The sequence below is a fragment of the Pinus tabuliformis genome, chromosome Q, assembly GCF_031772625.1.
Source record: "Pinus tabuliformis cultivar Carrire ecotype Pingquan chromosome Q, CPIR1, whole genome shotgun sequence".
Lineage (NCBI taxonomy): Eukaryota > Viridiplantae > Streptophyta > Pinopsida > Pinales > Pinaceae > Pinus > Pinus tabuliformis.
Genome location: NC_142296.1, coordinates 452714571 through 452728698, shown reverse-complemented (window position 1 = coordinate 452728698; position 14128 = coordinate 452714571).

Below are 14128 nucleotides of genomic sequence, written 5' to 3'. Positions count from 1 at the left end.
TATTGGTCTTATGGATCTTGCCCCAATTCCATGTCTCTCACTTCAATCAGTTTCTCAATCTGCTGAGCAAGCTCCTGGTCATGTGTCTGCTCACCCTCTTCATCAGCTGCTAGTTTTTTTGACTCCTGAACTTGTATGAGTGTTGTCTATTCTTTTATCGCACCATGCCTTTATTCTTCTTCATGTTTCTGTTACAGGAATAAGTACCCTAGGGCTTTGGGTTGAAACCCTAACAGAGCAAGAGAAAACTACTGTAAGAAACACTCATACAACTCAGGCAACATGCTTATATAAACAAACTATGCATTAGCAACCATACCCGGATGTCCTTCGTTTGGGTAGTTCTAGTAGGGTTCAGACCCTCTGCAACTCCTGGTGATCTTCGAATCTACAAATCAACTAATCTGAACATACATAGCATCATATAGATAAAGCATTTTAATGAAATCAACTTTATATCATATAAGCAAGATGATTAGTTACACATCAAAATGACATTCATACATGAATTACAATAGTATCTGATGCATAAACAAAGTTAATATCAGGAACAAGACAGTGTTTCTTTTTATTGTAGAAAGTTGTAACCTGTTATGCCCCTATACCAATAGGTGTCATATATCATGATTGACTTGATGAACTATGTAATATGTTCATACCTTTTCTTGTTGCAAAGGTTTTCCATATTTGTGTAAAAAATAAAAATAAAAAATAAAAAAATGTAAAGAGGGTATACCCTAAAAGAAAAATCAAAGGGTGAAAAGAATAAAAAGATGGTCAAAAAAATGAAAGAAAATGAACCCCAAAAAAAAGAAAAGACCAGGAAAGTGTGCAAGTCTAAATGCCACTACTTTTTTACTTTTGTATAATAAACAATTGTGTGCAGTTTGTCACCTATGCCACAATTCATGAATAGTCAAACAGTTTAAGCTTGGCTAATTCATTTTTCAATTTCATGTTGTAGAAATAGAGAATAAAGATCTGACCAAACAGTGTAATCTTGGTAGATAAGTAGATAGGTAGAGTGAAAAAGGAGCTCAATAGTTTAATCTGAGCCCTTGGATGTAATAAGTGTAGACTTAGATAGGCATTACCATGTAAAAGAAAAGAAAGTTTGATAAGGGTTTGCCAGTCTAAGTGCACCCTAATAAAGAAGTAAAAATGCTAGGTTAAGTAGGTAGGGTAAGTAGATGATGGTTGCAGAATAACATATGATGAATGATATGTCTAAAATGTGTAAATATTTTACTTTCATCACAAGCAAATGGCATGTAGCACATGAAAGACATATCAAGCAAGCAAAGTCAAAATAATTAACTCCCCTACTCATTTCCCCTAAATTTTCACTAATTTCCCCTAAGTGCCAAGGTATCTATCAAATTAGAGGGGCTCAGAGCATTTCTCTGACTTCTGGAGGGACCGGACCCTCGGCCCAATAATTTATAATGCCTAAGTACTTAAGCCCATTCATCAATAATCACACCCCTTCATAAATCATTCATTCCCTTGATAAAGTTTTTCCTAAGTAAAATCCTATTTTACTTAGGGAAATTAAAATATTTTTCATAAAAACCCTTATTTTTCACTTAGCCTAAGTTTAAATATATGCATGAAAATGTTTTAGACTTAGCACTTACTTCACTTGGTCATATTAACTACTAACTTATATTATTATATAGTTCCCCTATAAAGGTTACCCGCTCCCATATTACTTTAACTATGTAAAAACCCCAAATACTTATATATCCCGCCCCTCTATTAAAATATAACCATAATAAATTTTTAAATGGGATTAATTAGTTAATCTGTAACTAATTAAGAACCCGATCCCACCATATCAAATACAAGGATAGTTAACCCTGACAATTAATTAATAACTTTCCCGACCAATCCCGTTGCTCCCGATATGATTAAAAATATTTAATTGCGTCGGGCCCACCCTCATTAAACTCTCGTCACTTCGCCTCCCTGATAGCCGTCAAATCAAGCCCCACACATCCAACGACTGTTGTGCATATCGCACGACCCTCCGCGACCGAATGTTAGCGTGCGATCGCGAAGCGGTTTTGTGAACAGTGCCCTCGCCACGCGTCGCTCATCCTATGGAATCACTCGGTCGAGCCTAAATACAGCCTCCCCTCCATTAGCGATGCGATAAAAACCGCTTACCACCTCCCACTAAATGAAAAAACATCAAATCTTCCCACTGACGCCACCCGTCCAAATCCTAAAACCCGCCAAATTCTTGACTTTGTATAAAAAACAAAGGAAATCATTTCGTCATTCTATTCTACGTACATATTCTTCCATGCAAGATTAATGACGAGGTCAACCAGCTCGTGCTCCCCAACTGCCAACCACCTTCAAAGCTTGTAGTCGACACCGCTCAGAGTTTTCCATTACCCCAGTGAACCTGCATTCCATCACCCTTACTAAAAACAGGGATTTACCAATCCTCATCAAGAAAACCCTGCAAATACTTGTTTTCCCCTGTAATTAATTGAAAAAATTCCAAAATTTACCATAATTCTGTTACTGCATTTGAAATTCAAGTTCCACAAGCCTACTGTTTCATCAAATTTCACTTAAAAAACCCCAGTTTCCTATCTAAATCCACAAGAACCAGAATGGAAACCCCCGTGTCCCTAAATATTGCACCCATTACCACCCCTCATCATGATTTATACTATCTGCCCCTTGCAGATAAGGATTTTCAAATAAAAGACTTGAGCACTAATAAAGACCACCTAAAAGTCTTTTTCCAATGCCGAGACAATCACTTGAACGACAATGATACCATAGGATTGTGGGAATCCAACCTCCCAATGTACTTTCTCCCCTCTATACACATTTTCCCTGATATTATCCATTAGTGCCATGCAAATTACGACCCCAACCTTAGAGCAGTGATGTCTCCCAATCAAACAGTCCTCTTCACAATTACTGCAGACTCAATCAATGAGATGCTGCAATTTCATCCTAGTCAAGCCCTCACTCCCATTTCCCTTGGAGAATTGCTTGAGAAATCATCCAAGTTGTCCCAGTCTGAACTTAGTCGCCTGTCCCAGACCTTCATCCTTAAGGAGTATCAAACCAATGATCCCCCTCCCTATATGTCAGTTGTCTTCACAGAAACAGGCAGAATTATAGTTGACATGATATCTGCAGTCATGGGATTTAATACCAGTGAATATGTAGATGAATTGACCCTAGTGTTGATGTCTATCTTTACCCCTGGTCAGCCCCCTGCTGTCAAATACAATTATGCTGCCTTTATTGCTGAAAAGATCCATGACCAGTTCATGAGACTGGAAAATGAGAAGGTTTTCAAATATTCCACATTCATATATCACCTCATCCTCTACTATCAGTCTAACAGGTTCCCATTTTCTGTCAATAAACTTGATACAAAGGGTAACCCAAGGTCAGTTATTTTTTGGACTTCAATCTTCCACCATTCTTTTGCCTGTCCCTATTCATATAATGAGTTCATTGACCAATTTGTCCACCCAGTGACCACCATGCTGACAGGAAATCCTCCTCCTAGGATTAGTGATGACATCAAAAGGATCCTTCAGCTCTCCAAATAGTACAAGGTAGGTGACTGGTACTTGTACCAGAATCACACAGAAATCAGAGTATATGGGTGTGAGCTTTCCCCTTTCAAGCTACCTAAATATGTTCCAATGAGGTTGTTTGCATTGGAATATTATAGACAAATGATATACTCAGATCAGATTCATTTTACCAAGGCCAAGAAGAAAGCACAACTGAGAATCAAAGATCACTTAGGCCCGTTTGTCTGCAACAATAGAGAAGCAGGCAAAGCAGCAGAAAGAATCCTAGAAGACCACATGAAATTAAACAAAAGTTTTAGTTGGACTCCATATGACCCCCACAGTTTCATCTATGATAGGAGAATGAAAAATAGACTATCACCATATTTTCATCACAGAATTCCAGAGATTGAGCAATATGCTAACATGGATGAGTGGAGGGAAGGGACTCTTGTAGAGATGGATACTAATCAGGTCAATGTAGAAAATGTCATGAAATATCTAGAAAAAACACTTGACCTGGACTCTTTGGAATAGGTGCCAGTTGAGACTTCTCAGAAGCCAACACTAATGACTAGTGCCTCAACAGCCGATACCTCTCAAAGGCACTCACAGGAAACAAGTGCACCACTTGCAGAGACATCACAGGGAAAGGAACAAGAGATCAGCACTCCAGCAACAGGCCAATCAAGCATGTCAAAGCAGCCTGAAACCTCTCAAGAATAGGCTCACACATAGACTCACCCAACTCAAGTTAACATGGGAGACCCCCCAATTTTGTAGACTCCTCTAAATGAGGAAAAGAGCTTAAAGAGAGACATGGAAGTAGCTACCCCTGCCAGTGGTCCATCAGATCAGCCTAGTGCTAAGAGGCACAGGCTAAATCCCCATTCAAAAGAGGAATTTTTTGAAGAAACTACAGAGAGTCAAAGGAAAGAAGGTGCAAATAGCCAACATTTCCCAGCAGGTGGGACACCTTCTAGCTCACAAAGACAGGAGCTGGAAAGACAACAAAGTGCTGAAGTATCATCCTTCAGGCCTTCAGCTAATAAGAACCTAGACATTAAAGAGAAATTCAAAGAAATAAAGGCCAGAAATGAACCATTAAGGATCCAAGTCTACAATCAGTATTTAAAGATGGCTCCCACCAATCAGAATAGGTTGATGTCAGCCTATGACATCAAGGAAGGAAAGATGCAAATGAGCTTTTTTAAGCCCAAAGTACAACAGCCTCAGTCAATTGCAGACTACCTCAAAACTGATTTTGAGGTCATGGCCAAGGACATTCACCCCCTAGATCAGATTGAATTACATAAACAGATAGGGGAGATGGTGTATTCTACCTTGACAAGCAAAGCTATGATGGCCCAAAGATTGGAGAATTCATTAAATAACACAACTGCTCAACTACATCTAGAAAGAGCCTCCTCACAGGCTAAAGACAATAGAATCAAATCACTGGAGGAGTTGGTTATTGGATTGGGTCATAACCCCAAAGATGTAAAAGCTACAGAGGCCTTGATAAAGAAGAAATATGAAGACATAGTTGCCTTGAGAAAGCAGTTAAAGTTGCCTCCATCAAGGCATCCACAAACTACTGAAGTTATTCAAAAGAAGTCTGAAGAAGAGCTTATGGACTTAGTCCTCAAGCTAAATGAATAGTTGAAGGAGACCGAGCAGGAATTAGAAAAATCACTAAAGAGCAGGCAGAGTGAGTCGACCTCTCAGCCTCAAAATGTGATACCAGTGGTCTCCATGGCAGTCCCTTCAACACTTGCAATAGCTCTGGCACCAAATGTTCCCTTAGCCACAACAGAAGAAGTTACAGGTACAGTCACAGGTACGGCACAGGCAGGAACTTCAGGTCTTAGTACAGAAGAACTAATCAAGTCCATGGAGGAAATGAAACTCCAAGTTTCTGAACTCCAGAAAGTAAAGGAAAAATTTGTCACTTTAGAGCAAAAGTATGATGTTTCAAAGATTAATTTTGCTGAAGAAGTGAGGAAGAATAAAGGCTTAGCTCAACAGGTGAAAACTTTAGAGAAGGACCTTACATTTGAGAAGCCTTTAATAGATATTAGGAAGATTCTTTGGACCAACATCACTCAGTCAATAAATGATGTTTGGTCATCTATACAAATTATTTTTGAACAGATTGACCTGGTGAAGGTAGCTCTTCAAGAGATTCAGAAAACAAAGGAAGAGCTGGGAGGGAAGCCTAAGGAAGCAATCAGGCTAATAAAATTTTTGAACAGCAGAAATAAGTACCAGCTAGAAGAGCTGAATATTGAAGATAGAACTGGGACTATCTTAGAAATCAAGAAGGTATTGACCAAAAGAGCTCGGATGCAAAACTTAGAAATAAAATGTCAGAACATGCAAGAGGACATTGATGATTTTATGGGAAAGTTTGGCATTTTACAGAGAAAAGGACTTCCCAGTCCTCTAGTTATTAATGATAAATTGATGAGGCATGAAGACTATGTTGACAAATTGGGTCAGTATGCAAATAACCAGGCCAGTTCATCAACTAGTGCATCTGCACCCAAGGCACTACCTACAGGCAAAGTTCTCTATGACAGTCTAGAGAAACTTTTTTATGTTGAAAATGATTTAAAACATTTGTTTCCAGTACAGCCCAATTTTTTTAAATACACTGAGGTTGATGAAATATTCAGGGAGCTTCAGAGGACTAGGATACCAAAGGAAGATTGGTGGACAGATATGACAGAAATTTTGTAGTTCACCTTGGTGAAAAGTGAAATGTAAGAATTTACCATAATCAATTTTGGTAAAAGAAGGTGAATGGGGATAAAGAAGGTAAAGAGTATCAGAACAGGTCAAAGAGTATCAGTAAGAAGATGAAAAGCAAACAGCCAGCACAGAATTATGAGCAAGATAGCAAGATGCTCAATCATAGGGCCTGCCTCCAGCTCATTCACAAAAATAGGGACAACAAGCCATCAGTTCACTTTAGCTTCTATCTTTGAGACCATTTGTCTCTACTTTTATGTAACATATAGTTAGGCTTCCTAGATTATATCTCTCTCAGTTACGAGATATTTTGTTGTAAACTTTTGTATAAGTACTTCCTAATTTGAAGTACTAGGGGTGGATTCTTAGACATTTCTGTAGACTTATTATTTTGGAATAAAGTGTTGTTGAACAACTCTTGTATGGCTGGCTGGATGAAGAAATAAAGCAAAGGACTTTTTACAGGATTCATGTGTCAAACATTGGACAAATAAGTATTCTATATCTCATGTGTTATTGTTTTCTGGTTTAATATTTCACTTTTGTCTCATATCTGAATAATAAACAAAAAAGTATATTTCAGAAAGTGCTTTAGTGCAATCTGTCTTTAAAATCGTTTTTATTCTAAATGTTTTCTTCTAAGCTATCATAGGCAAGGAATTCTTAACTGCTCCTTGCTTCTTAGTTTATCATTGTGGTCATTTAATAAGAAATTCTTAATTGCTTTTTATTAGTGATCACCCAATTTCCCTCCTCTTAAAAGATGTTGAAGGATTCTTAATTTCCCTTCTTCCCTTTTAAGTGAATTTCACCCTTTCAAGTTACCATTTGTCTCTGGTTTGACTATCTTGCCCTGTGAAGCCATCCTTTGTTGAAAAACCTGATCCAGTTAAGCCATCTTAAGTTGACTCCATAGCCCAATGGCTTGAAATACTCTGTTATATCCATCTGTTCCTGAATTCCACCACCAAACACAATCAAAACCCCCAAGCTTTCATAACTAGCCTAATATCTCATAAAACAAAGCTAAATCTTAAAGAGAGAGCCCTCTCTATGTACAGATTGGCTAGATTCTATACTTAAAAGTTGGTTTGTGGTTACCTCGGACCCCTTTCCTTCTTCTAACAACTTCAAGGAAAATCTGAGTGATAACATAACCAACACGGAGAGAATTCACCTGAGTCTTCTTCTTTCGGCTCCAGGCAGAACCATCCTCCAGATCCGTCCAGTCCTAGTCTTCAACAACCTCCTTCCATAACCAATACCATGATATCTCAAGCAAGTGGGAGAATATCAACACTCAAGGAAACAAGGGTTTCCTGAACTGGGGGAAGTGCTTGAAGCACAAGGATACTTCAGATTCAGTCAGGCGATAATCTCAGTATAGTAATTCTATCTCTTCTCCTCCTTAAGGCCTTCCCATAGAAGTCTATTTATACTTCTCCCACTTAGTTTTTTAGTTGGGAAACAGTTGGGCCATGGGCATTAGGAGGTAATCAACAGGTAAAACTCGTGAACTTCGCCCATAGTTAAGGAAATTTAATTTTTTTAAGTGTTTTAACACATATACACGGGTTGGGTATTGACTAACCCGCGTGTACACGCTTTTATCATAGAGAAAAGTAGTGTACAGGGAGTAAAACATTGTTTTCAAAATATTTGGACCAAGTCTGGAAGGAGGGGTTGCCCTAGGCCATAAACCAAGCATCACAAATACCAAGGGTGATATTTGGAGCTATAACACTCTTCCCTCTCTCTCCTTCTTATCTCTTGCTCTTCCTTCAACCTCTTCTCCATTTCCTTCAACTTCCTTTCTGCTTCCTCCAACCTTTTCTTTGCTTCCTTCCTTCACTATGCCCTCTTTATGTGTTGTTGCCTCTTTGCCTTCGGTCCCAAAGTTTATTTCTCAATGATAAAATATTCTTTGAGATTGTAGCTTTGTTCAACCTTTGGGTTCTCGAAAATATTCCTCTTACCCTTGTCCTACACTAGTTTGTTGCTTATTGTTGATGTTGTTGTTGCTTCCCACAGTGTTGTTTCTTGTAGAGAATCTTTCTATGCTATGGTTATAATGACCGGTTCATTGAGCTTGGAGTAGTTGTAATAGTACCTCCAAGGGTCCTCCTCTACCCAATGAAATGTCATGTGGATCCACAGATAGTACACCTTCACATAGTGCTTCTAGAAATATCATGGGGATCATAAAGATTATAGTCTTTAGTGCCGAAATCGAACTTCACTATCTCCTTCGCTTCGGCATATGCATCCTTCGAGCTCTTAATATCGTGCAATCCAATCCACAAAGTAAGAGCGGATCATTGTGCCTTCTTCCCCCTATGAAATCTTGTTGATAACCTTATGGAGATGTGATATGAGACCTCTTGCATGACCAACTTGTTCGTGGCACATCTTTGTAGAAGATGCGAAGTCTTGTCCTTGCCAAACTGTTGAGAAAGGGTAACAAAAAATTTTAGTTTAATTTGTCCTTGAATTAAAATGAAAATTAAAATCAAATTATATTCCCATAGTAACTTGTAAATAGTTAATTAAGTTTAACTAACTTAATTACTTAGGAATTTCGAGTTGAAAGTCTTTCTGTAGTCATGTATATGTTCTCCCTAAAATTTAGGGGTCCAGTATGAGTTTGAATTGAGTGGGAAATTAGATCACTCAGTTTATTGAGTTAAGTTCAATTAAATTAGTTCCAAATTGTTTTTGGAACTAATAGAGGACTAAAAGTTAGTTGGTGCACCAGTGCATCCACTAGTGCTACTCTAGTTAACAAAAGATTCCCTCACGAGAAACTCATGCATGTTAGTTCAGACAAAGACCCAGTTGAGACAAGAGTGCAAGGACAATGTACTATCAGTGGTATTATTTACTGGAGTGTAAATATCATGAATGCATCAAAGATTAGGGGCTTGGATATTTTTTGAATGGGCTAAGGATTTGGCTTGAGCTAGCTTGTGAGCTTAGAGAGTTGGGCATACTTGTGCAAAATTGTTCTAGTGAGAAGAAGCTTTGTATCATCACTCATATTTTTGATATATGCAATATAGATAGCGGGGTTTTGGGAAGTGTCTTTACCTAGATACATTTTGTTTTATGTGCCATTGATTTATCTTCTTCCTTTTCTATTGTAGCGGAAACAGCCACCCTCCAAAATTTTTCCTTAGCTTCGTTTTGGAGCCTCCCTAGCAACCATCCTTGGCAACATGTCTTGCACTGTCCAAGTACATATTCTTCAGCTGAGTTTTAGTGGCTTACCAGCCTATGTTTATCAACTTCTTTTCCTACCACTTGCAGGCTGGCACTCTAAGAATTAGTCATTTTTTGGTTGTGATGCTCACCTAGGAAATTGCGCAGCTCTGGAGGGGAACCATCCTTCCCTCTAGAAATTACGCAATCCATCTGGGATGTCTGCTGGGCTCTAGAAATGCACAATCCAATCAGGAAACCTTCCCTCTAAAAACTGCAAAATGTGGCCCAACACTGGGCTTCATCTCAAAAATTGTGTAATTCTGACTGATAACCAGGGCATACTCGAGAAATTGCGCAATGCATGAGGGAAAACCAGACTTGCTCAGCCTAGAAATTGTGAAAATGTCATTCCCAGGCCTATAGGTTGTTGCATGTGCTCCCAGGTTGATCGATCCCCTCCAAGGCTGAACAATATTGATTTGCATGCATAGACTCATTTTTCTCGAAAAAGAAAAAAAGAAAAAAGCATCCCTATATTTTAGGGATCCATTTTTAAGAGCTCGAGGTTACATGCAAAATACATTCTAGAAACCTCCTGCCAAGTGTCACTTTTTCCTAGATTTGTGGAATGCACATCATAAGCCTCATTCTTATCAAAACTTATTTATTCGATGCTTCAGAGCTTATTCCTCACATCTATCTTGGAGCTCTGACATCCCACATTGCACCTAGGAGCATTCGGCACATCCTGCTCAGCTTTTTTTAGATAAGTCCACTTTTTATGTCATTTGCTAATTTTTTTTGCTTTTTGTATTTCAGCTTGTGTGGGTGTTGTTTGTTTGGTTTTGTTGATTTTTGCCATTTTAATGCATGTTATCTTGTAGAAGTATTGTTTCAGTTTTCCATTGCATCTCACTATTGTCGCATGCATGACACTGTTTTTACACTAACGGTTGTCATTGCGTCGACTCACTTTACACACATGCTTGTTTTCCCATTTTTTTGAATATTTCACTCACTATTTGTGTGCATGATCATTCACTCTTGTTTTCACTCAGCTTCGCCATGCATTTAGATATTTTCATGTTTTCAGTCGCCCGTCAGCGGGTCTGGGTTGCAGTGGCCCGGACCTTGTCTTGCTCGGATTGCAAATGCGCATTACTGAGAGTGAAGGATCTACCTTCCTCCTAGAAATTATGCAAATTTGGCCCAACACTAGCCTCTAGGATTTCTCTACGAAATTCTAAGAAGCAATTCCTTGTTGGCCCCAGAAATAGCGCAAGTGCAGTTTGTTGGTTCGCAGTCCTTGCTGACTAAAACTGCACATTGCATGGTTTCTTTCCTCAGCAAGACAGGTTGGACTATGCATTGCACATTTTCAATAGTCCGTCAACCTCCTGGCATCCTAGACTATCCCCTGTGCAGTTTTGGCAATCAAACTCCCAACCTCCTAGTGAAAATTGAGCAATCTTGCTAGTCACTCACCCAGGTATGTTGCATGTCAGTCCTCAAGATGATTTTGGTTTTCAACTAATAGATTGCTTTCCATGAGTGTTACTCTATCTCCAGGTATCACAGGTGTTCGTCTGTCTCTCAGTAGTACAAGTACAATGGCTTCCAAGAGATCAGGGACAAAGGACACCATTGAGAGTGCAACTGGAGATGCAGTTGAGCAAGTGTCTATGAGCTTTCCCATTTATGAGGACACCAAGATGTTCATAGACAAGGATATCAAGATGAAATGGCAGGACATCAATGATACATTCTCAGGAGCATTTAAGGAAGATCTGGAGGACTACAAGGTCTATGTCAACATTCACAAGTTTGGCTTGTACAAGATTGCATGCAGGTATCCCACGTTTCCGTGCACAGACATGATCGACTAGATCGTCTTGCATACTAATCTAGAGGAAATTGTGTTGAAAAGTGTCAGTGTAACACAAATTGTGACCTTTAGGGTGAAGGAAATTCAGGAAATGTATCACTTACCACATTTGGTGATCACGATGGAAAATCCCTTCAGGAGACCCTTCAGTAGTGAAAACTAGAGACATATCTTGAAGAGATGGGTGAAAGATCTGACCAAGTTGAGAAAAACACCAAGCCAGGTTTACAAGATGAAGATACTATGGAAGGCATATCAACTCTTGGTCATCTTTTCATTCCACTTATATGGCCAAGAGAGCACAAAAACCTTGATGTAGAGTTGGGTGATTGTGTTGGATCAACTGGCGAGTGAAGGAAGACCTTGCAACTAGTCTGACATGTTGGCTCTCAGGTTGAAGGAATAGGTAGTAGAAGCCCGACATCCATGCAAGGCTAAACAAGCGAAGATATACATGTCCACTTACATACTGGATGTAATCTATGCCTGTCAATAGTTCCCAGGCTTGGGTTGGGCATGGAAACCTTCGAAAACCTCTGTGCACACTTATTGCTAGTTATTCTCCAAATGCATCTTCCATAGAGTTATCATATAGTTATCAGACCACTTCGTCACCTCGGTGTACAATATTATATTTGAGCAGGATCCACCTTGCATGTCACAGGTAGCGATGGAGGCATTGATCGACGTAGAAGAGTGTTATGCCTCACCCCTTGGAACCATCTTACAGATGTACAATGCGAAGAAGGCTTCGCATGTTTTACCGAAGTTTGCCATGGATAAGTTGGTCATGCAAGAGGTGTCATATCACATCTCGACAGGGTTTTCAGCTAAACTACACATGAAGAAGGAGGCACCTTGTCATGCTCTATCTTTTCGGATCAGGTTGTATGAGATCCAGAATCTCAAGCATGTCGATGTCAAAACTGAAGATTTCAAAAGATTCACCTTCAGCAGTAGAATTTTCAATCCGTATGACCCGCATTGCTTTGTGAAGGACCACTGTGTGAGAGGGAAACATCCTTAGATCCACGGGGCGTGTCATTGGCCTGAGGAGGATGCATGGAGATATTACTATCACTTTTCAAGGCTCAATGAACCAGTCAACATAGTTGTAGAATGGTTAGCAAAGCAGAAGGAAGCATCATCATCAACAGGAACAGAGGATAGTAGGCCTACGCATGACAAAGGCAAGAGGAAGGTTGTTAATAGGGCAGAGGTAGAGAAAAGCTGCAAGTTCAAAGCAGTTCCACTTGTGTTGAAACCATCTTTGGAGATTGAGGCTAAGTGGTGATAACGGGATAGAAAGATCACACAAAGGAAAAGAGAGAAATAGAGGATGGAGGAAACAAAAAAGGAATTGGAGGAGTTGAAGTGACAACTTAGGGAAGAATAGGCGCTGCCAAGAAGAGAGAAGTAAGAGCAGTAGGAACAGGTACAACAAGAGGCACAACATGAATAGATTGATGAAACTGCGCCCATACAGGTTATAGAATCATCTAAACAGTTGGCACAAAGCGGACAGGGTGAGCAGTCACAGGAGCAGGACCTAGCTCAAGAGATTGAACAAATTCTAGAGCAGATGGACATGGATATGGTTTAGCCAAGTTAGACCAGGATTTTGACCTCATGCCTCAAGATTAAGAGGTCACCCCACTAGCTTCACCAGATCCAGAAGCAGAGCAAGTCCCAAGCGATCAAGGAGACACTGAGATCCTTGAAGACAATATGGAGGCAGAGATGCACAACATATATTTCGATGAGTCACAACACAGGGTTATCCAGTCGCGGAGAGTGCCTACTCCGGATGTCCATGTATCTCCTACGCAGTTTGAAGAATGAGTGATCGTGTCCGATGTGCGCAGAATCTAGCTACATTGACCGATGCTACCAAAGCATATGACAAAGCCACCAGCTCGAGTGTTAGATTCTTGATAATTGTGAACAAGTGCATGGCTAAGGAACTACAAGCGGCCAAGGAGAGAGGAGAATAATTTACAGCATCCACCAGAGCAAAGTTGAGGAAAGTGATACTGGATGAAGTATCCTCCCTCGAGACGGTCATATGGATGTTGTATTCCAGATTCATCACTATGCAGAAGTCAGTTGTCCATCTTAATGCCTAGCAACAACGCTATGATAGGAGAGCACACATCTTGTCATATCTGCACACTATTGTTGATCACATGGAAACATGTACAATAAGGTAGAAAGGAGCCCCATTGCACTTTCCAAAGATCATGAAGTGAAAGGCGATAGAGTTGAAGGCACGCATCTTGAGTCAGATACGGAAATATGAGGAAATCCCGCAGTTCATCACTAGTTTGCAGGCTTCACATGCATGTGTGCTCAGGAGCATGGATGTCATTATGTGCACGCATGCGATCCAATCAATCAGCACACTCACTAAGGTGAAGACAAAGAACCAAGTCTGACTGGAGCTGGACATGTACTTTGATCAGTTGATGCATGTAGCCACCAGCGTAGACTTGGAGATCAACACAGACATTATGCATCAGTATGTTGATGGTCGCGCTGCAATGAAGACTATGATGCACATGTTATCGGATGAGTTGGATAGAGGTGCCAAATTAGTGTACCTAGATGCAACTGAGGAAAGAATTTTCTTTTAGAAGGATGTCACCATAGAGCACGTGGACACCATAATAGACTACCAAGCGTGGCATCCACTTGGCACCATCAATCATTGTGAGGATGTCGAAGAGTTGGT